This window comes from Trachypithecus francoisi, unplaced genomic scaffold, assembly GCF_009764315.1.
Source record: "Trachypithecus francoisi isolate TF-2019V2 unplaced genomic scaffold, Tfra_2.0 Lachesis_group20, whole genome shotgun sequence".
In the NCBI taxonomy this organism is placed as follows: domain Eukaryota; kingdom Metazoa; phylum Chordata; class Mammalia; order Primates; family Cercopithecidae; genus Trachypithecus; species Trachypithecus francoisi.
The window spans coordinates 69,742,858-69,764,290 of NW_022681466.1; the positions used below are offsets into that span (position 1 = coordinate 69,742,858).

General features: G+C 44.7%; 1 protein-coding gene and 1 long non-coding RNA gene across 2 annotated transcripts in view; one reads left to right on the forward strand and one right to left on the reverse strand.

The window, feature by feature from the left end:
- PAFAH1B1 (platelet activating factor acetylhydrolase 1b regulatory subunit 1) overlaps positions 1-21,144 on the reverse strand; it is a 106,030-nt gene extending 84,886 nt beyond the window's left edge. Inside the window, exon 1 of the mRNA XM_033185109.1 lies at positions 20,736-21,144. The gene's annotated coding sequence lies outside the window, so the exon portion shown is untranslated. The remainder of the gene's footprint in view (positions 1-20,735) is intronic.
- LOC117067926 lies at positions 1,169-20,860 on the forward strand. The gene is made up of 3 exons (XR_004430899.1): positions 1,169-1,180; positions 5,379-5,387; positions 20,720-20,860. It is a non-coding gene; the product is annotated as an uncharacterized LOC117067926 (long non-coding RNA).
- Positions 21,145-21,433: the final 289 nt, after the last annotated feature.

Consider the following 21,433-nt stretch of genomic DNA (forward strand, 5'->3'; position numbering starts at 1 on the left):
TTAGTCTCACTGTGTCACATAAGTATAATCCTCATAGCTATCATTTACTGGTTGACATTACATGCCAGGCCCCTTCCTACATTAATTCTTACAACACGGAGCAAGGAAACTAAGTTAGGTCAAGGTCAAACAGCTAGAAAGTAGCAGGGCCAGGATGCACACCAGTTTTTTTTTTTAATCTCCATACCAATTGTTCAAACAGTAGGCATGAAGACATAGAGGAGGCCAAGCAGGCAAGATTCCGTTTTTATCTGTTTACACATCTGGCTTCCGCAAAGTTTTTTGGAGAAACTTCTCCACTATTAACACAAATTCGAAAGATCACTCATTCTAAACTGTGCTACCTCTCACATTATTTATAACCGTATATTAAGTTGTCACTACTACCAGACTGACCTGCTTAGCAGCAAACACTAAACTGAATTCAATCTTTGCATCTTTAGCATCAGACACAGTTTCTAGCATTCAACAAATGCTTGTAAGGAATCAAGCTTTGAAAGTAAGACTTAACAAATTAGGGCCAGGCGCAGTGGCTCACAAGTGTAATCCCAGCACTTTGGGAGGCTGAGGTGGGCAGATTACCTGAGGTCAGGAGTTTGAGATCAGCCTGGCCAACATAGTGAAACCCCATATCTACTAAAAATACAAAAAATTAGCTGGCCGCGGTGGCGGACACCTGTAATCCCAGCTACTCAGGAGACTGAGGCAGGGAGAATCGCTTGAACACGGGAGGCAGAGGTTGCAGTGAGCTGAGATGGCGCCATTGCACTCTCCTGGGCAACAGAGAGAGGCTCCGTCTCCAAAAAGAAAAAGAAAAAAAATTGGCCAGGGAGGTGACTCACGCCTGTAATCCCAGCACTTTGGGAGGCTGAGGTGGGCAGATCACCTGAGGTAAGGAGTTCAAGACCAGCCTGACCAAAATGGTAAAACCATGTCTCTACTAAAAATACAAAAATTAGCCAGGTGTGGTGGCATGCCGGCATACCCAGCTACTCAGGAGGCTGAGGCAGGAGAATCGCTTCAGCCGGTGAGTCGGAGGGTGCAGTGAGTGGAGATCATGCCACTGCACTCCAGCCTGAGCGATGAGACTCAGTCTCAAAAAAAAAAAGTTTTCCCAAAATGGCACATTTTTTCAATATTCAAAGCTTTATTTTAACAAAATATCAATTATTCAACAACTGTCAAACAGTATTGGCAAAAAATAAAATACCTTTTAAATTGTCATACCAAAATACTATTTTAAACCATTAAAAACTGCCAATAATCATTCAACCTAACAGCTATCAATGATATTTAAACACCATTAGCAAGTCTCTCAGTAGCTAGCATAAACAGCAGAACTTGAGGGTGTAGTTAGCATTCTCACTAGTTTTGACCCCAAAAAATTAAGGAAACAGAGTAACCACCTCCTCTGTGACTTCATAGTACTTCATACATACACAAATTTAACACTTCTCACACTACACTGTAATTATCTGCCCTGATGCTACCTCAACAACCCTTAACACACTGTTCATTGTATCTCGACCAAATTCATGGTAATTAATTAATGCACAGTAAGTATCCAGTGTTTCTAAATAACTACTGTAGGCATCCTAGCAAAAACTAAGATCAAAATTTACTGTGTTCTCAGAGAGGAAAGACGTACTCTCACTCTTCCTTTTTAAAATTCAAAAGAAAAAGTAAGCAAGACTCCGTCTCAAAACAAACAAAAATCAAACCTCTCCTTACATTTAATCTATGCTGAAAACTAGCACGAGTCCTGATTCATGGGAATGGTCTTCTGCTGAAGCAACTTCTAGCAGTATGAAACACAGTTGCATCCTGGCCCCCTTTTCTATATTTCTTATTTTCTTTCTTTTTTTTTTTTTTTTTTTTTTGCCCCGAGACGGAGTTTCACTTTGTTGCCCAGGCTGGAATGCAGGGGCGCACTACGCGATCTTGGCTCACTGCAACCTCCGCCTCCCAGGTTCAAGCGATTCTCCCGCCTCAGCCTCCCGAGCAGCTGGGATTACAGGTGCGCGCAACCACACTCGGCTAATTTTTGTATTTTTAGTGGAGACAGGGTTTCACCATATTGGTCAGTCTGGTCTTGAACTCCTGACCTCATGATCCGCCTGCCTCAGCCTCCCAAAGTGCTGGGATTACAGGCGTGAGCCACCGTGCCTGGCTGGCCCTTTTCTTTATTTCTTCATGTTTTACCACTTTTGGATATTCTGGGAGAATATTCTCTACCCACCTTCGAGTTAGAAGAAAGACAAGGATGAAGAAGATTTGAAATTATTTTCTAACAATAATTTTAATGTAGTCACTCCCACAAATTCTATTCTGGGTAAAATTAGATTTTCACAGAATAATTTAAATCCTACATATGAATGGTCTGTATCTGATGTATGGAGGTACCTGCCGAGGAGGTTAAAAAGCTGGGTTGAGGGAAACTCATCCACTCATCAGACACTGAAAGACAAATCTATCTACTCTTTCAGATTGACTCATGGGATGTGATTGGTCTCCCATACTAAGACTACTTAAATACTTGTCATCCATCTACCTTAGAGATGTTGAAGAGGATAATAATTACAATATAATCTTCTTTATGAGAACCCCATGAGAAACTCTAGCCCAAGCTTGTGCTACCCACAGCCCAGGATGGCTTTGAATGTGGTCCAACACAAATTTGTAAGCTTTCTTAAAACACTGACTTTTTTGTGTATGACTTTTTTTAAGCTCATCAACTATTGTTAGTGTATTTTACGTGTAGCCCAAGACAATTCTTTTTCTTCCAGTGCGGCCCAGGGAAGCCAAAATATTGGACACTCCTGCTCTAGCCTGATAGTGCCAAGTGGTTAGTTATCTTTCTGATCTAGTTTATTTTTTATCTTGAGGACACTGTAAAAAAATCAACTACCAAGTTTTTCCCTCCTGCTGGCTCCTACAAAGTTCAGAGTCAAATCTGTGCTCTGCCTGTAGCCAGAAAATTATAACCAATCTTTTTGGCCCATATCCTCACTGGGCTTTACCTTTTGCTTTTGTTTCTTCTTTCTCCTCACTTTTAATCTGAGGCATTTTGTAGTTTTATGCATCCTCATAAATGGCTTTAAATAAGGAGTTACAAATCAAACAGAGACTAACGTGCCAGGTCAAAGTCTGAGTCAGCTAGAAACGGAACACCAGTGATAGAGTCACGTTTTCAAAGTTAATCAGTTAAAACCAAAATTACTGTCCAGCCACAGTGGCTCAAGTCAGTAATCTGATCACTTTGGGAGACTGAGGCAGGCAAATAATTTGAGGCCAGGAGTTCAAGACCAGATAGCCAACATGGCGAAACCCTGTCTCTACTAACAATATAAAAATTAGGAGGGCATGGTAGCACACGCCCATAATCCCAGCGACTCGGGAGGCTAAGGCACAAGAATTGCTTGAACCCAGGAGGCAGAGGCTACAGTGAGCCGAGATCGTATCACTGCACTCTAGCATGAGCGACAGAGCAAGACTCTGTCTTAAAAAATATATATATTAAAATATTCTTCATTTCGGCCCCGGGCACAGTGGCTCACGCCTGTAATCCCAGCACTTTGGAAGGCTGAGGCGGGCAGATCACGAGGTCAGGAGTTCGAGACCAGCCTGACCAACATGGTGAAACCCCATCTCTACTAAAAATACAAAAATTAGCTGGGCCTGGTGGCTCGCACCTGTAATCCCAGCTACTCGGGAGGCTGAGACAGGAGAATCGCTTGAATCCGGGAGGTGGAGGTTGCAGGAGCGGAGATAGCGCCACTGCACTCCAGCCTGGGCAACAGGGTAAGACTCCGCCTCAAAAAAAATTCTTCATTTCCAGAAAAATGTACTCTTTTCTACTTTTCTTGAATATTACAGCTGTCATGCTATACTTCTTGTCATTTTTGAAAGAAACATCATCAATAGAGAAGTATTTCTCCACTATAAACAACACAAGGGCAATAATAAACACCAACAGAGAGTACCAGAAACTTGTTCCACTGGAGAGCTTATGCTCATCTAAACGAAGGCAGCTGAGGCTGGGTGCAGTGGCTCACTCCTGCAATCCCAGAACTTTGGCAGGCCAAGGTAGGGGGATCACGTGAGCCCACAAGTCTGAGACCAGCCCCAGCAACAGAATGAGACCCTATCTCCAGCACGGAGGGGAAGAAAAAAATTCAAGAAGGCAGCTGTAATTCAGCTTAGGTTAACAGTTGTCATGGGAAAATATGGGCCGCCTGTTGAGAGAGCTCCTAATTTTTCAGGATAACCAAAAAATAGAGACTTTATGTAAAACAGCTAGTTTTTAAACGTTGGCTCAAAAAAATGTTAACCATCAATGCAAAGAGAAATATAAGGCTGCCAGTATTCAACCCCAGTCTAGATAATAAATAAATATGGGTTGTTTGAATGGTTGAAGAGACAGAAGAAAATGGAACAAAGTTTAGAAATGTATACTCTAAAACTGATGCAATAATATTATTCATTCTCTTTATTCAACTCAAAGCATAAATATCACCAAAGAAGAAATATTTTATTTAATTAACCTAAGGGTGAATTCTGCAGTGCAAAAACAAACAAATCATTTATTTTTAGAGATGAGGTCCCACCCTGTTGTCCAGGTTGGAGTGCAGAGGCACAAGCACAGCTCACAGCGGGCTCAAACTCCTAGGGACCACAGGCACATGCCGCCACATCCGGCTAATTTATTTTTTGTAAAGACAGGGTCTCACTATGTTGCCCAGGCAGGTGCCAAATTCCTGGTCTCAAGCGATCCTCTGTTTTGGCTTCCCAAAGTGTTGAGATTACAGACGTGAGCCACCACGCCCAGCCCAAATAAACACATCATATTATCTCATTAGTAAACACCTTCCTTATGTTCACTGCAGCATTGTCTGTAATAGTAAAAAGCTGTAAACAACCTAATTGCCCATTTCTATAGTCTAAACATAAAGAAAATATGGTACAGGGCCAGGTGTGGTGGCTCATGCCTGTAATCCCAGCACTTTGAGAGGCTGAGGCCAGTGGATCACGAGGTCAGGAGTTCAAGACTAGCCTGGCCAACATAGTGAAACCCAGTCTGTACTAAAAATACAAAAATTAGCCGAGCATGGTGGTGCATGTCTGTAGTCCCAGCTACTCAGGAGGCTGAGGGAGAATCGCTTGAATCTGGGAGGTGGAGGCTGCAGTGAGCTGAGATTGCGCCACTGCACTCCAGCTTAGACAAGAAAGTGAGACTCTGTCTCACAAAAAAAAAAAAAAAAAAGAAAATATGGTATCATATATAAGAAATTACACAACTAAACTAGATCTACATATATCAATAATGCATCTAAAAAACAGGAAAGAACACCAAGTAGATTAATATAGGTATACAGTAGAATATTCATGTAAATTCTAACAATCTATAAAGCACTACTATATATTGTTTATGGATACACCCAAATGCAAATGCATAAAAACATAAAACAAAGGGCTACATACAACATTTAGGAGAAACTTGACTACTGAGAAGAGGAAGGTGGACACAGTTGGAAAGAAGTACAAAAGGGACATCAAGCCAGTCGTGGTGATTCACGCCCGTAATCCCAGCACTTTGGGAGGCTGAGTCAGGAGGATCACTTGAGGCCCGGAGTTTGAGACCAGCCTGGTTAACATGGTGAAACCCTGTCTCTACTAAAAGTACAAAAATTAGCCAGGTGTGGTGGTACGGGCCGGTGATCCCAGCTACTCGGGTGGCTGAGGCAGAGAATCGCCTGAACCTGGGAGGTGGAGGCTGCAGTAAGCCGAGATGGTGCCGCTACACTCCGGCCTGGGTGACAGAGCGGGACTCCATCTTAAAAAAGGAAAAAAAAGAAAAAGAAAACAAAAAAAAGGCCGGGCATGGTGGCTCACAGCTGTAATCACAGCACTTTGGGAGGCCTAGGCGGGCGGATCACGAGTTCAGGAGATGGAGACCATCCTGGCCAACATGGTGAAACCCCGTCTCTACTAAAACACACAAAAAAGTTAGCTGGGCGTGGTGGTGCGTGCCTGTAGTCCCACCTATTCAGGAGGCTGAGGCAGGGGAATCTCTTGAACCCCGGAAGCTGAGGTTGCAGTGAGCGGAGATTGCGCCACTGCACTCCAGCTTGGTGACAGAGCAAGACTCTGTCTCAAAATAAAAAACAAAAAGACATCAACTGTAATAATATCTTCTTTAAAAAAGCTCTAGGCCAAGCATGGTGGCTCACGCTTATAATCCCAGCACTACGGGAGGCTGAGGCAGATGGATCACTAGGGTCAGGAAATCAAGACCATCCTCGCTAACATGGCAAAACCCTGTCTCTACTAAAAATACAAAACATTAGCCAGGCGTGGTGGCGGGCACCTGTATACAGTCCCAGCTACTCGTGAGGCTGAGGCAGGAGAATGGCGTGAACCTGGGAGGCGGAGCTTGCAGTGAGCCAAGATGGCGCCACTACACTCCAGCCTGGTGACACAGCAAGACTCTGCCTCCAAAAAAAAAAAAAAGCTCTGAAGCAAATATGACAAAACGTTAACATCTGTCAATTGTCAATTCTGGTAATAGTTATATGGTTATTTAGTTATATTACTGCAGGTACTTTTAACATTTGACATATTCCAAAATAAAAATAAAAAATAAATTAAACTATAAATACACAAAATAAAACTTTAGCCAGGCATGGTGGCTCACACCTATAATCCCAGCACTTTGGGAGGCCAAGGCGGGCCTGAAGTCAGGAGTTCAAGACCAGCCTGGCCAACGTGGTGAAACCCCATCTCTACAAAAAACACAAAAATTAGCTGGGCGTGGTGGCGGAGGCCCGTAATTCCAGCTACTCAGGATGCTGAGACAGAATTGCTTGAACCCGGGAAGCAGAGGTTGCAGTGAGCTAAGATTGCGCCATTGCAGTCCAGCCTGGGCAACAAGAGTGAAACTTCGTCTCAAAAAAAAAAAAAAATTAAAGAAAACTCAAAAAGCACTTTTTTCATTGGGCATAGGTCTCATGATAGGCTTTCTGACAGGTAACAAGTTGGAAATATACATAAGATGAAAGCCCTGAAGGGTAAGTCCTACATATATGAAGCCCTCCTGTGAAGAACTTTGGAGTCGAATAGTTAAGATTCATACATCAACCTGGCTCCTTACAAACTGTGTGACCTTGGGGAAATTTGCAAACTTCCTAACCCCTTTACCCATTTTTAAAAAGGGACCAATACTACCACCTACCTCAAACAGCTGTGGTGAAGCTTAACAAAATAGTCAATATGTAAGGGCTTGTCTACCTTTGTATATCCCTCACCTACAGCTCAAGAATCATTTCACTTTTGCACTTTTATATACATAAGCAAAGTAAAAGACTTTGCTTTCCTAGTGTCCAAGGATAGACAACAAATCATTTTTGCCATCAAGAAAGCAGAAAGTAAAGGTCACCTCATCTTTTTTTTTTGAGACAGAGTCTCGCTCTGTCGCCCGGGCTGGAGTGCAGTGGCCGGATCTCAGCTCACTGCAAGCTCCGCCTCCCGGGTTTACGCCATTCTCCTGCCTCAGCCTCCCGAGTAGCTGGGACTACAGACGCCCGCCACCTCGCCCGGCTAGCTTTTTGTATTTTTTTTAGTAGAGACGAGGTTTCACCGTGTTAGCCAGGATGGTCTCGATCTCCTGACCTCGTGATCCGCCCGTCTCGGCCTCCCAAAGTGCTGGGATTACAGGCTTGAGCCACCGCGCCCGGCCAGGTCACCTCATCTTAATCATCATCACCACCAATCACCACCATAACAACATTCATAGAGTACTTACTATGTTCTAGGTGTCATTCCTAGACTCTTTAAATGCATTAACTCACTTGACAAGTCAGATAATATATTTTATATATGCTATAAGAGAAAAGTAGGTACTTATTATAAGATTACGAACTCAGAGAAAAGAAAGTTTCTTCCAGGTGAAAAAAATTAGAAAAGACTGCCTGGAAATGGAAAACCTGGTAGGCATATTTGAAGCATAAGGGGGGCGGGGCAGGAACAAAGTAGCAAAAGGAACAGAAAGTATCTTCCCAAAGCTGAATCACAGTAGACGTGGAAGGCAATAAGAAAAAGGATGAAAAGCCAGGACATGTAAGGAAAGTATTTGAGTGCCCATTTAGGAGTCAACAAACACCTATTCAGTACATTTTGCCATTGTGTTCTTTGCATTTTCATTAAAGACAGTAAAAAGCTGATGATGGGTTTCTGGCAACAAAGTGACTTGAAAACTGTGGTTCAGGAACATTTATCTGGCTGCTTTATGTAATATTCTATACAACTCCTCCTCTTATTCTCTGTTTTGGCTAATAACACCTAGTTTCTCAGTTCCACTCAGTCACCCAAACTACAAATCTGAATTGCTTAAACTTGCCTCTCCCATCACACTACTCATTCACAATTGGACCTCCTAAACGGTTCTCCACTCAACAACCTTCATTGTCACTGTCTTGCTTCAAGCACTAATCGTTATTTCCTGAAAAGGTCTACATGACCTGCAAAATCCACATTCCTCATTGCCACCCACATAATCTCTCTAAAATACACATCATCTCATAATGCTTGTTTTTGCCTGAAATTGTTTAATGACTTCCAACTTGCCTACAAGCTATACAGAATATACAAATTGTATCAATCTGGCTCAGACATGCCTCTCCAATCTCAAATTCTACAATCCCCTCTTTCAAACTATTACCAGCATACACAAAATAGTTTCTCAAGCTTTTGTGACTATGTATGTTGCTGTTCCCTCTACCTAAAACAACCTCCCACGTTCACTCCAATTATTCTTTTTTTTTTTTTTTTTTTTTTTTGAGACAGAGTCTTGCTGTCGCTCAGCAGTCTGGAGCGCAGTGGCCATCTCCAATCACTCCAATACTCGTCCCTGGTCACGCGATTCTCCAGCCTCAGCCTTCGGAGTAGCTGGGATTACAGGCATGCGCCACCACACCCGGCTAATTTGTGTATTTTTAATCTCACTGCAAGCTCCACCTCCCAGGTTCACGCCATTCTCCTGCCTCAGCCTCCGAGTAGCTGGGACTACAGGTGCCCGACACCACACCTGGCTAATTTTTTGTATTTTTAGTAGAAACAGGGTTTCACCATGTTAGCCAGGATGGTCTCGATCTCCTGACCTCGTGATCCGCCCGCCTCAGCCTCCCAAAGTGCTGTGATTACAGGCGTGAGCCACTGCGCCCGGCTTGTGTATTTTTAACAGAGACAGGGCTTCACCATGTTAGCCAGGCTGGTCTCGAACTCCTGACCTCAAGTGATCCACCCACCTCAGTCTCTCAAAGTGCTGGGATTACAGGCATGAGCCACCGCGTCTGGCCCAATTATTCATTCTTTAAGATTCAGATCAAGCATTATCTTTTGGCTGTTTTCAGTGGGGAGATTTGATGGGCTGTGCAATAGCCTAAGTGACACAGATCATATACAAGGTATACCATAACAACTCATGACAGCTTTAAAATATCAAGTACACTGACTTTCCTAGCCATTTAATCATTTTATTAAGAATCTTGGTAGGGTGCAGTGGCTCACACCTGTAACTCCAGCACTTTGGGAGGCCGAGGCGGGGGGGATTGGATGTCAGGATTTGGAGACTAGCCTGGCCAATATGGTGAAACCCCGTCTCTACTAAAAATACAAAAATTAGCCGCACACGGTGGCACATGCTTGTAATCCCAGCTACTCAGGAGGCTAAGGCAGGAAAATCTCTTGAATCCGGGAGGTGGAGGTTGCAATGAGCCAAAATTGTGCCATCATACTCCTGGGTGACAAGAGTCAAACTCTATCTGAAAAAAAATCAAATAAAAAGAATCTGGCCGGGTGCAATGGCTCATGCCTGTAATCCCAGCACTTTGGGAGGCCAAGGTGGGAGGATCATGGGGTCAGGAGGTCGAGATCAGCCTGACCAATAGGGTGAAATCCCATCTCTACTAAAAATACAAAAATTAGCCAAGCGTGGTTGCGCATACCTGTAACCCCAGCTACTCAGGAGGCTGAGGCAGAAGCACTTGAACTTGGGAGATGGAGGTTGCAGTGAGCCGACATTGCACCACTGCACTCCAGTCTAGGAGATAGAGTGAGACTCCGTCTCCCCCCCAAAAAAAAAAAAAAAGAATCTGGAGAAAATTTCAAATTATCCAATGTCAATCAAGATTTTCCCCCCCTTCTTATGAAATTGAATAAAAACAATGTGTGTGTGTGTGTTTGTATGTGTGTATACATACATACATACTTTTTTTTCTTGAGACAAGAGTTTTGCTCTTGTTGCCCAGGCTGGAGTACAGGGGTGTAATCTCAGCTCAGTGCAATCTCCGCCTCCTGGGTTCAAGCAATTCTCTTGCCTCAGCCTCCCAAGTAGCTGGGATTACAGGCATCCACCACCATGCCCGGCTAATTTTTTTTTACTTTTAGTAGAGACGGGGTTTCACCATGTTAGCCAGGCTGGTCTCGAACTCCTGATCTCAGGTGATCCACCTGCCTCGGCCTCCCCAAGTGCTGGAATTACAGGCGTGAGCCACTGCACCTGGCCTATATTTTGAAAAATACAAAAATCACCTGGACATGGTGGCGTGGGCCTGCAGACCCAGCTACTTGGGAGGCTGAGGCGAGAAGATTGCTTGAGCACAGGATTTGGAGAGTTGTAGTTAGCCACTGCACTCCAGCCTGGGCAACAGAGTCAGACCCTGTCTCAAAAAAAAAAATCATTCTTTTGTCAAAATCTATTCACTGCACTCTGTTCTGAGATACTAGAAGTTGCTCTAGACAGAGAGGACAGCAGGAGTAGAATCATAAAGATCACACAGTGGGGAGGGAGAAGGCATATATATACTAGAGTGAATAAGGTGGGGCTTGATTAGAAATGAAACGAAGTGATTGAAGACCTTGAAAAGTGTGTTAAAGTATGTGGACTATAGGAAAGAGGGAGTCAGCACAGTACAGTGGCTGAAAGCTCCAACACTGGAGCCTCCGTACCTGAGGTCTGACTTTCAGCTCTGCTATTTAGTGTTACAAAGGGCTCACTAAATTCTCCTAGAATGTTGTGAGGAGTAAAGGAGTATTTGTAAAGCACTTAAAACAGTGCCTGGCATATTAGTAAGTGCTAAGTAAATATTTGTTAAGTAAATACAAAGGGAGCCAAGGAAGGGTTCTTTTTTTTTTTTTGAGATGGAGTCTCGCTCTGTCGCCCAGGCTGGAGTGCAGTGGCCGGATCTCGGCTCACTGCAAGCTCCGCCTCCCGGGTTTACGCCATTCTCCTGCCTCAGCCTCCCGAGTAGCTGGGACTAGGTGGCGCCCGCCACCTAGCCCGGCTAGTTTTTTTGTATTTTTTTAGTAGACACGGGGTTTCACTGTATTAGCCAGGATGGTCTCGATCTCCTGACCTCGTGATCCGCCCGTCTCGGCCTCCCAAAGTGCTGGGATTACAGGCTTGAGCCACCGTGCCCGGCCTAAGGAAGGGTTCTTTTTAAGTAGCGAAGTGTTATATGGTCAGACTGCATTTTAGATAGATGACTGGGGACTATGTAGCACAAAGATGTTAACAGGGCATGACAGGAGTTAAGAGAGACTATGTGAAATTAGTTGGGTAAGAGATTATGGGAACTATGACGGTAGTAATGGTAAGTATGGACAGAAGGGGACTAACTCAACAAATATTGGGAAGGTAAAATTGGCACGACAAGGTAATTGAATATAGAGGAAGAAAGAAAAAAGTCAAGGTTGAGTCCCACGTAAAGTATTATTTCTGGGCCGGGCGCGGTGGCTCAAGCCTGTAATCCCAGCACTTTGGGAGGCCGAGACGGGCGGATCACGAGGTCAGGAGATCGAGACCATCCTGGCTAACACGGTGAAACCCCGTCTCTGCTAAAAATACAAAAACTAGCCGGGCGAGGTGGCGGGCGCCTGCAGTCTCAGCTACTCAGGAGGCTGAGGCAGGAGAATGGCGTGAACCCGGGAGGCGGAGCTTGCAGTGAGCTGAGATCTGGCCACTGCACTCCAGTCCCGGCGACAGAGCGAGACTCCACCTCAAAAAAAAAAAAAAAAGTATTATTTCTGATGTTTTTAAAAGCAATATTCTTCTAAGAACTTTGGATCTTAGGTGTCTTCTGTGCTAGTGGCATTTGATGTCTTGGGGTGGTATTACGATGCTTCCATAAAAATGGGAACTACAGGCCTGTTGAAACTCTCACATTTACAGGTCCTTGCTGTTTTCTTTCTTTTTTTCAGTAGGTGGAGATAATTTCTCTTTAAGGACATACATTATGCAGAACACTTATTTAAGCCCAAGTCGAAGAGCCAGAAGGCTTGAATAATCATTTTATTAAGTGGGGTTTTTTTTATTTTTACGTTGGGATTTGTGATGATAAAGATTATAGCATCATGGTAATAATGTAAAAATTTTTAAGTGACTGCTGAACCATTAAAGACAAATTAAAATTTGTTAATTGTGTTATTTCCCATTTTTTCACTGTTCATTCATATATGATAAACTTTGATAACCAGAATATTTCATTACTTATTCATCTCTTTGACAAATCTTAGCTCCTTATTTCTACATTTGTCAACTTTAAAAATATTTTTTCTCGGCTGAGCGCGGTGGCTCATGCCTGTAATCCCAGCACTTTGGGAGGCCGAGGCGGGCGGATCACAAGGTCAGGAGATTGAGACCACGGTGAAACGGTAAAACCCCATCTCTACTAAAAATACAAAAAATTAGCCGGGCGCAGTGGCGGGCGCCTATAGTCCCAGCTACTCGGGAGGCTGAGGCAGGAGAATGGCGTGAACCTAGGAGGCGGAGCTTGCAGTGAGCCAAGATCGCGCCACTGCACTCCAGCCAGGGAGACACAGCGAGACTCCGTCTCAAAAAAAAAAAAAAAAAAATTTCTTAGGCTGAGAGCAGTGGCTCATGCCTGTAATCCTAGCACACCGAAAGGCTGAGGTGAGCAGATGGCTTGAGGCAGTTTGCTTAGGCTAGGAGTTTGAGACTGGCCTGGGCAACATGGCAAGACCTCACTTCTTACAGAAAATACAAAAATTAGGCAGGACGCAGTGGTGCATACCTGTAATCCCAGCACTTTGGGAGACCGAGGCACAAGGATCACCTGAGGTCAGGAGTTCAAGGCCTGCCACGCCAACATGGTGACACCCCATTTCTACTAAAAATACAAAAATTAGCCAGGCGTGCTGGCAGGCACCTGTAATCTCAGCTACTCGGGAGGCTGAGGCAGGAGAATTGCTTGAATCCAGGAGGCGGAGGCTGAAGTAAGTCGAGATCGCGCCATTGCACTCTGGCCTGGGCGACAAGATTGTGAGACTCTGTCTCAAAAAACAAAAAAACAAAAATTAGCCAGGTGTGGCTGGGCACAGTGGTTCACGCCTGTAATCCCAGCACTTTGGGAGGCCAAGGAGGACAGATCACCACGTCAGGAATTCGAGACCAGCCTGGCCAATGAGGTGAAACCCCATCTCTATTAAAAATACAAAAACCTTCACTGGGCATGGTGGCAGATGCCTGTAATCCCAGCTACTCAGGAGGCTGAGGCAGGGGAATTGTTTGAACCCAAAAGGCAGAGGCTGCGGTGAGCCAAGATCGCACCATTGCACTCCAGCCTGGGCAACAAGAGCGAGACTCATTCTCGAAAGATAAATAAATAAATAAATATTCATATATGGGTTTAGTCAACAGATTATTTCATTTTCTCTGACAATGCTAAATGTATAATAGCCTTTTCTCACCCATAAAAAGTTAACCAAGGCCAGGCGTGGTAGCTCACACCTGTAATCCTAGCAACTTCAGAGGCCGAAGTGGGCAGATCACCTGAGGTCAGGAGTTCGAGACCAGCCTGGCCAATATGGCGAAACCCCGTCTTTACTAAAAATAAAAAATTAGCCGGCCGTGGTGGCACATGCCTGTAATTCCAGCTATTACTAGGGAGGCTGAAGCAGGAGAATTGCTTGAACCCAGGAGGCGGAGGTTGCAGTGAGCCGAGATCGCGCCACCATACTACAGTCTGGGCAACAGAGCAAGACTCCGTCTCAAAAAGAAAAAGAAAAGTTAACCAAAATACTAAATAATCAAAACATCTAACTCATTTATCTCCACCTTCTTTCTTTTGTAGTTAGCATATTTTTTATAAAAATGTGAAAAGAGAAATAGATAAAACACTAGCGTATCATAAAACATATTCTTTTTTTTTTTTTTTGAGATAGAGTTTCACTCTTGTTGCCCAGGCTAGAGTGCAATGGCACAATTTCGGCTTACTGCAGCCTCCGCCTCCTGGGTTCAAGTGATTATCCCGTCTCAGTCTCCCAAGTAGCTGGGATTATAGGCGCCCACCACCACACTTGGCTAATTTTTGTATTTTTAGTAGAGACAGGGTTGCACCATGTTGGCCAGGCTGGTCTGGAACTCCTGATCGCCTTCCGTCCGCATTGGCCTCCCAAAGTGCTGGGATTATAGGCATGAGCCACCGTACCTAGCCCATAAAACATATTCTTCTATCTTTACCTTAGATTTAAAATGGATTGGGCTGGGTGTGGTGGCTCACACCTGTAATCCCAGCACTTTGGGAGGCCAATTCAGACGGATCACTTAAGGCCAGGAGTTCTCTACTAAAAATACAAAAATTAGCCATCCGTGGTGGTATGCACCTGTGATCCCAGCTACTCGGAAGACTGAGGCATGAGAATCGCTTGAACCCAGGAGGTGGAGGTTGCAGTGAGCTGAGATCGAGCCACTGCACTCCAGCGTGGGTGATGGAGTGAGACTCTTACCTCAAAAAAAAAAAAAGGTTAAAAATTGATTAATCCACACTGTAAAATTTTAATAAACATACAACTTTCTACAATGCTTTCAAAAATTAAATTTTTTAAAATGTTCAAAGATTCTTAATTTTACTTTTGTAAAAAGTCTCAGAAAACTTCTGAATGGCCTCAGTTAACTGTCAATTCTTGTTTAACGTAAGAGCCCCAAAAGCAGATAATCAAAATGTATAAGTAATTTGTCCAGTTGAGTTAATTCACTTTTTATACTTAAGAATTCTGTCAAAGTGTAACACCATTCCCTCAGAGAACATAAAATCTCCGTATAGGAAAGGCGGCCACTCTTCCTTCCATCACCTTAATTCTCTCGAGATCACTGGAGCTAACTATTACAGAGATCTTCAGGATAGCACATTTCCTTTCATATAATCCTTCGTTCAGTCAAATGCAACTAGTACTTATTTACTTACCAATACTATCTGTAAAACAGTATTAGGCATTTTTGGGAGAAGCTACTCAAATGCCAAAAGGCTTATACATGCAAAGCAGTCAACAATACAAGACCATATGTTAATAAATGCCAATTCAAATGATGCAGGCAATAAATGCCACCAACTTTCACCATTTTAGAAGAGATTAACAAAGATTAAGAAGTCCAATCGTTATAGAAAGAAGGAACGTGTGATCTTACAAAGCAGTACCCAAGAGTTCTGAGACTACAATATTTACCTTATTCTAGTCACTAACCTAACATTCGACAGGAAAAGGAATTCTCTGGATTTTAGTTCTCTCATCTGTAAAAATACCAATCTACCTCAAAAAGTAGCTGACAGAAGAACAAATGAGTACCAAGCTCAATATTTATAAAGTTCTAGAGAAATGTTTATGACAATGTCAAATCACAATAGAGAGTACCATTCCAGAAGCATCCTTGACAAATGCAGATTAGTCCTATCTAGGTAAGTTTCAACAAGAAGCCACCATCTTTTAAAAAGAAAACACGAAATAAAGTAATAAGTGCTTATGATGCCTGCCACCAATGAATATAAAGCATTTCACAAATATCAATTAAATTCTATAACTGCTACGCCAAGGTTAAAAATTACATATGTAACAGAAGTTAAACTAAGGTTCCATTTCAATGACTAGCCAAAAAGTGCCACATCAAACCAGCAACAAAGTCAGAACAATCCAAAAAGCCTTCACTGCAGTTAACTATTACGCTTACATAATGCAGCATCTTTCTTTATGAAATACAGATTTCTCAAAATGTTTGGCCTTCAATGATGAGGATTCAATTTACAACTAAACATCTTCTGGAGAATGGTAGGTCCGCCTTTTTTCAGAACTCATATTATATACCATTAGCTTTATTTTAAATAGAGCAACTTTCTAAGTTAAAAAAAAAAAAAATAACAGTTGTATTGTAGATGACATAATAAGAACAGTGGCAAAGAATTTCCACTTCAAAACTTAACTATTTCTCTCTTTCCAAAGCACATAAAAATAAGTTACCTGTCATAATGAAATTTTTTTGTAACAGGGACATACAGGCAAGTAAAAAATACTTTAGGACCAGAAGCAGAAATGGCCAGCTTGGTTTAAAACCAACCCAGCCACAAGTCCCTTTGGCAAAAGAGCGCATGACTCACTGCTTTAGAACTCAAAGGGAAGATATGGAAAATTCACTCTGCCCTAAGATTTTGCTTTGGGTTTGTTTTTTAAGACATCTTCATCTTGTTTTATTTATTTATTTATTTTTGAGATGGAGTTTCGCTCTCGTTGCCTAGGCTGGAGTGGAATGGTGCGATCTCGGCTCAATGAAACCTCCGCCTCCCGGGTTCAAGTGATTCTCCTGCCTCAGTCTCCCCAGTAGCTGGAACTACAGATGTGTGCCACCACGCCTGGCTAATTTTTTTGTATTTTTAGTAGAGACAGGGTTTCACCATGTTGGCCATGCTGGTCTTGAACTCCTGACCTCAGGAGATCCACCTGCCTAGGGCCTCCCAAATTTCTGGGATTATAAGCGTGAGCCACTGTGTCTGGCCAGACAGCTTCATCTTAATGTTGACAATTTCTATAGCGTCCATGGCTCATTGACAAAGACGACAAACTGTGAATAAGATGAACCACATGTAAACAAGAGGGTCTTATTTTTTGCTGGACACTTAAAATATAAGCCATAAGTCTCACACACAGACACACACACACACACACTTTCTGTCTCTCTGTCACTTAGTATACAACTAAGAGAGAGACATTTATATATTACTTTTAAAAACTGAAAACAGGGAAGGGCGTGGTGGCTCACGCCTGTAATCCCAGAACTGTAGGAGGCAGAGGCAGGCGGATCACGAGGTCAGGAGTTCAAGACCAACCTGGCCAACATGGTGAAACCCCATCTCTACTAAAAACACAAAAATTAACCAGGTGTAGCGGCAGGCACCTGTAATCCCAACTACTCCAGAGGCTGAGGCAAGAGAATCGCTTGAACCTAGAAGGCAGAGGTTACAGTGAGCTGAGATCACGCCACTGCACTCCAGCCTGGGCAACAGAGCAAGACTCCACCTCAAAAAAAAAAAAACCAGACACGGATGTTCTAAATAGAAAACCAAAAATTATGGCTCTGATTTTTCCTTCCCAGAAACATCTCAAAATCTCTTTAAACTAGAGATATTTTATCTGGAAAAGCAGGTAACAAATAATTGTACTAAAAAATTCCTTCCAATCTCATTAAAAGTTGTATATAAGAACTATGAATAATTTTAAAAATTAATGTCCAAATTAAGCATAACATTCTGCAACATGTATCAAAAAACACTACATACACTTGGAACTAAAGCTCTCTTATTTACGTCAAATTATCTTAAGCTCTTGATTAATAATCTACTGAAAAATCACCACTCTTAGTGTGCGGGGTTTTGTTTGTGTTTCTGACAGTCTTGCTCTGTCGCCTAGGCTGGAGTGCAGTGGCGTGATCTCGGCTCACTGCAACCTCCGCCTCCCGGGTTCAATCTATTCTCCTGTCTCAGCCTCCCGAACAGCTGGGACTACAGGCGCAGGGCACGACACCCAGCTAATTTTTTTTATTTTTAGTAGAGACTGGGTTTCACCATATTGGTCAGTCTGGTCTCCAAGTCCTGACCTCAGGTGATCCACCCGCCTCGGGCTCCCCAGGGCTGAGATTACAGGCGTGAGCCACTGCACCTGGGTCTTAGTGTGCTTTGATACCTACCAACAGTAGGAATAGGGATATGTCAGACACATAATAAAGTGAATTACCATTCCCAACCTTACTCATTCCCTCACCATACTAACTCTTCTACTTTCTAATCATATTAAAAAGAACAAAAATGCAAAAACAAATCATACACTGACAAGCATTCATAAGGCTGAATCAAAATCATTTACCACATATATGTGAAATTCTTTTGAAGATGTCTACTCATGTGAATGCTTGATACAAGGCATTAAAAAGACCTACCCTCTTATGACAGTATCTCACAAAAAGGTCCCTTTCAAGGAGCAACACAAGAGAAAAGGTCTAAAGGGCCTTTCGTGCAAATTATCTTTTCCTTTTTTTCCCCACCTTTTATGTTCACTATTTTAAAATCGCAAATAGATTTACTGTTTTAAGTAAAACAATTGCAGTATTCTTCTTAGATTTTTGCAGTTTTCCTGTACCTCCTATTTCTTGCCAAATATTTCTGACATTAATTTATACTTACATGACTAGAATAATAAAAAACATTAACAAGAGTGTAGATGTATGTGTATCTTTATATATTAATATATACACACAGGGACAAATACAGAGACAATAAGTGTCTATTTTAAAGCAAGGACATTGCTTTTTATTCCAATCATTCAATGTCCATCATGAAAAAAAGGTGGAAAACATTAGATTTTAAGATTTACGACAGAGAAATGACTTAGTTGTAGCAACCATTCATATCAAATAACCTTACAAAACACAAGCTAGAGAAAGACGCTCTGAAAGGGCAATCCAGCATTTCACAGCTTCTGCTCCCTTACTCCACCCAGTCTTCTCGGCTCAATGGCTGTTCACAGCATCCACACATATTAGCCCATTTTTTTTAAAAAAGGATGTGGGGGGAGGTACCAATGTAGGGCTTGCTCCATCAAAATCAGCATATACAGAAATACTTCATGTGAAAAACTGGGTTCCTTTCTGGTTTTAAAAAATATATACCAGCCTTAAATTTCTTTTAGGAGACTCCCCCCTTCTGAGCAATCCAGACAATGATCATTAATGAACACGAAAGAAATCACCCTAAATACAGATTACTCTTCTGCCTTATTAAAAACTGCAATTTCCAACTGCCAATTATTTTGTGAAACCGTGTCCTAAAAGACACCCATTAGAGATTAAAAGCTAGCTGATGCCTTAAAACCAAATCAGAATTTTTTAAGTAAAAGCTTTTACTATATATTCAACATCACTATGACACAGTCAACAGGAAATTTTCCTGATTACGAGACTGGACCCCGCAGCGATCAGGCCCTGCTGCAGCAAAAAAAAAAAAAAAAAAGCAAACACTCCTGTGGCAAAAAGGGAGGGATGACATTATTACTGGTATGAAAGGCCCAAGCAGTGTCTCCTCCGCCCTAGCCTCGAAAAGAAATTCACACAAAATAACTCACTCCCCCAACAAAAACAGAATTACCAAAAATGGCACAAATTTTTTGTTTGGCGTTTAAAACCTTATGAATCTCAAAGACGGTGTGCTTAAAGGACAGATGGGAATAACAGTAGTATCTCTATTTGTCCGGATTGCCACTTAAGGAAAGAGGGAGGGGGGACCTTGGCATGACATCGCCCATTGAGAACGAGACCACAAATCTGGTCCTCCTCTTCAAAGGCGTATTTTCTTAACCAAAAGCCGGATGTAAATTGGGCCCAAACCCCAAAAGAAAATTTCCTGCCCTCTTCCCAAGGAGTTTCTTGCTAAGTCACTGAAGAAAGGCAGCATAACAAATAAAGCTAAGGTATCTTGCTCTCTCCTACTGAATACTGAAAACCTCTTCCCCTCTACAGTTACGTTCAGAGGGGCAGAGTCAAAATGTGCCGACCACCTCAAAGGCATTTTCTCATGTGGGAAGCTAAGAGGGCACTGCGTTTCCCAAAGGGGCAGGGAGATGAGATTAGATGAAGGGGAATGGCAGGGAGCCTCGAAGCTGAATGTTCACAGCATCAAAAGGCAACTCCCGATCGAGGAGCCGGTGGCAGAAAGAAAATCCTGCCAGATTCGGTGGGTGGATGCTGCGGATTGCTCGGTGGGCCGGGCTGCCTCTCCTCGGCGGGTGCTGAGGCTGGACCGCCGCACTGGGGAACAGGGAGACGGCGGGCCACCCTCCGCTGGTCCACCCCATCTTAAGGACCAGTCGGGGACGGAATGCCTGGAAGGCCCAATGGGTGCCCCGGCGGCGAGGGGCTGAGCCGGTCCCCGAGCCGACAACGGAGGGTGGGGTGGGGACTGCGGTGCTCGTCTCTGCGGCCGGAGAGAGCAGGGCCGAGCCCTTTCCCCAGGATCAGAGAGCTACCTGGTCCCCACGCCCTTCCTACCCAAGAATACTTTTCTTGCTAAGTCACCGAGGGAGGAGGGAGATCCCTTCTTGGGGAGGGCCGCGGGAGGGGTCGCAGCGGCGCCGGCAGCCCCCAGAGCCGGGCCCGGGAGGAGAGGAGCGAGGGCAGCGCCCTCCCCGGACAGTCCCCCTCCTCCGGGTCTCTCACTCAACGGCCGTCGCGGCCGCCATTTTGAGAGCGAGGAGAGAAGAAGAAGGAGGAGGCGGCGGCAGGGGGAGGGGAGAATGGGAGGGAGGGGACCGGCGCAGCCACATCGTCAGGCCGCCGGGTCCGGCCTGCAGCCGCCCGGGCGCGGTGAAGGAGACAGAGGGGAGGGCGCAGACCCGCGCCGCCTTACCGGAGCGCTGCACCGCCGCCTCCGCAGGGCCTCTTCCGTCCTTCACTCCCATCCACCGGCGGGGGAGGGGGAGGGAGAGGGGAGGGAGGAAGGAGGGAGGGAGGGAAGGAGGGGGGGAGGATGGCGCGCTGGGCCCGGGCCCGGGGAGGGGGAGGGGAGGGGAGCGGGCGGGCTCCTCAGCCGTTCCGGGGCTCGAGCCCAAGCTCGGCGCTCGCGGTTTCTCTCGCTCGCGCCCGAGCGCTCCCCTCCTTCTCCTTCTCGCTCCCTAGACCCCCGGGTCGCTGCTCCTCCGCTGGCTCACTCGCTCTCCCCGCCGCCGGACTCCGCCGCCGCCCCGCCGCTCCAGCTCCGTCTGTCACAGGAGCTGCCCCAACGCCCTGACGTCACCGCGCCGCCGCCGCCGCCACCGCCGCCGCCGCCGCCCCAGACCCGCCAGGAAGAGGGAGGGGCGGGCGCCGGGAGCGGAGGAGGGGCTGCGGCGCATGCGCCGGGCTGGGCCGAGCCGGGGCCGCGCTGCCTTCTAGCGGGTGGGCGGCTCCGCGGTGCCCCCGGGCCGGCGGGCGAGTCTGCGCGCGAGGTGCAGCTTCTCACGCTCCGCACGCTTCTGTAACCTTGGGAAAGGCTCTTTTTTCCCAGCCCCTCGTCTAACTTGTGGCCCCTTCTGAACTCTGGCTCTGCTCACCTCCCCGCCCTGCTTT